The following is a 2,500-nucleotide window of genomic DNA, read 5'->3' on the forward strand; positions in this document are numbered from 1 at the left end:
CATGCTGGCCTTTCACTACACATCTCTTGCTTCATTAAGTTTGTTAAACACATGTTTAAGTTATTTCTGAATTTTCTGCCTTAAACTTCTCAACCAAATGGCTTGTTATGATTTATTAGATTAGATTGGGGTTCCGGGTTCCAGACCTGGCAGCTGGACAGGGTGGTGTCAGCTCAGAGCAGTGAGCACATCAGCGTTCAGACCAGGAGCCCTGTGAGGGTGGGGTAGTGTGGGGCAGGGTGAGGGTGGGGTAGTGTGGGGCAGGGTGAGGGTGGGGTAGTGTGGGGCAGGGTGAGGGTGGGGTAGTGTGGGGCAGGGTGAGGGTGGGGTAGTGTGAGGGTGGGGTAGTGTGGGACAGGGTGAGGGTGGGGTAGTGTGGGGCAGGGTGAGGGTGGGGTAGTGTGGGGCAGGGTGAGGGTGGGGTATGGTGGGGCAGGGTGAGGGTGGGGTAGTGTGGGGCAGGGTGAGGGTGGGGTAGTGTGGGGCAGGGTGAGGGTGGGGTATGGTGGGGCAGGGTGAGGGTGGGGTAGTGTGGGGCAGGGTGTGGGTGGGGTAGTGTGGGGCAGGGTGAGGGTGGGGTATGGTGGGGCAGGGTGAGGGTGGGGTAGTGTGGGGCAGGGTGAGGGTGGGGTAGTGTGAGGGTGGGGTAGTGTGGGGCAGGGTGAGGGTGGGGTAGTGTGGGGCAGGGTGAGGGTGGGGTAGTGTGGGGCAGGGTGAGGGTGGGGTAGTGTGAGGGTGGGGTAGTGTGGGGCAGGGTGAGGGTGGGGTAGTGTGGGGCAGGGTGAGGGTGGGGTAGTGTGGGGCAGGGTGAGGGTGGGGTATGGTGGGGCAGGGTGAGGGTGGGGTAGTGTGGGGCAGGGTGAGGGTGAGGGTAGTGTGGGGCAGGGTGAGGGTGAGGGTGGGGTAGTGTGGGGCAGGGTGAGGGTGGGGTAGTGTGGGGCAGGGTGAGGGCTGTTCTGGTGCTGAACGACATTCAGCCCAATCGGGCGAGAGACAACCATCCAGCTGAGATTTAAACCCCTGAGTGTCTGCATACTACCTCAAATATATTAAAAATGAACTGATGCAGTCAATAATTAAACAGAATTTCAGAACCCTATTATGCACTGTGTACAGGAGTGGGGAATCAGCTGACTGCATCCGGAGGAGTTTACAAACTGGAACCAAAAGGCTTTTCCATTTGTGAAGAAACTGCCACATTTGGCTTTATTTTGTATTCATATTGAGAGGTGTGGAGCCTCAGCCAGAGAGCTCATTTCCTCCGTTTTTATCAGTTATGTAGTGGAGGCTTCACCGGGCTCGGAAAATAAGACAAATCCCCGTCGCAATTTAAAATCATTTTAGATGACTCACAAAAAATTGCTTGAAAAAAAAAGACAAATTACTTTGTTGGATGGCGAAATGACGAGAAAGGGGGAAGATGGGTCTGTCGATTTGTAGCTTTTATGAGTGATGTGGGAACTCGCGGCGCGACCCGCTAAAACGCTGCTGAATTCGCGGGGCCGCGCAGGTGTTCGTTCGGCACGCAGCCAGATTGCGCCACGCGCACATCACAGCAAATTGACTTCATTAGAGGCTGAGCGGCTCAACGAATTCCACTTTCTGTTCCGGTTTATAAAAAACACAAACTCTGGAGTGTTTAAAGTCCCTCACGGCCAATACGGCACACATCATGTCTGTCTGAACAAGTGTTTAGGTATTAAAGTCTTTTTTTTCTGTCCAGTAGAAAATATTTGCTTGTTTTAAGTTACTTTTTGCAATTGTGCAATTCGCAATTAGCAATTTTCTCAAGATAGTTTTAACTGTGTCACCTCATTGGCAATATTTTTGTCTTATTTAGCAACAAAGCAATATAAATAAGATTTTGAGGATAGAATACTTATTTCATGGTTTTGGCAGTGCAATACTGCATACACATCACAGCCTCTCATACAGAACACTGCTGAGATCAGGTCTACACACACCACTGAGATCAGGTCTACACACACCACTGAGATCAGGTCTACACACACCACTGAGATCAGGTCTACACACACCACTGAGATCAGGTCTACACACACTACTGGCATGAGTGAGTGTGTGTGTGTGTGTGCGTGCGTGCGTGCGTGCGTGCGTGCGTGCGTGCGTGCGTGCGTGCGTGCGTGCGTGCGTGAGAGTGAGTGAGTGAGTGAGTGAGTGAGTGAGTGAGTGAGTGAGTGAGTGAGTGAGTGAGTGAGTGAGTGAGTGAGAGTGAGTGAGTGAGTGAGTGAGTGAGTGAGTGAGTGAGTGAGTGAGTGAGTGAGTGAGTGAGTGAGTGAGTGTGTGTGTGTGAGAATGAGTGAGTGAGTGAGTGAGTGAGTGAATGAATGTGAGTGTGTGTGTGTGTGTGAATGAGTATGTGTGTATGTGTGTGAGTGTGTGTGTGTGTGAGTGAGTGAGTGAGTGAGTGTGTGTGTATGTGTGTGTGTGTGAGTGTGTGTGTGTGTGTGTGTGTGTGTGTGTGTGAGAGAGAGTGTGTGGC

The 2,500-nt window shown here is 52.0% G+C and overlaps 1 protein-coding gene across 1 annotated transcript in view; it reads left to right on the plus strand.

The window, feature by feature from the left end:
• fam221a (family with sequence similarity 221 member A) overlaps positions 1-2,500 on the plus strand; it is a 17,769-nt gene that overhangs the window by 11,898 nt on the left and 3,371 nt on the right. The window lies entirely within an intron of this gene.

Source organism: Conger conger, chromosome 9 (assembly GCF_963514075.1).
Source record: "Conger conger chromosome 9, fConCon1.1, whole genome shotgun sequence".
In the NCBI taxonomy this organism is placed as follows: domain Eukaryota; kingdom Metazoa; phylum Chordata; class Actinopteri; order Anguilliformes; family Congridae; genus Conger; species Conger conger.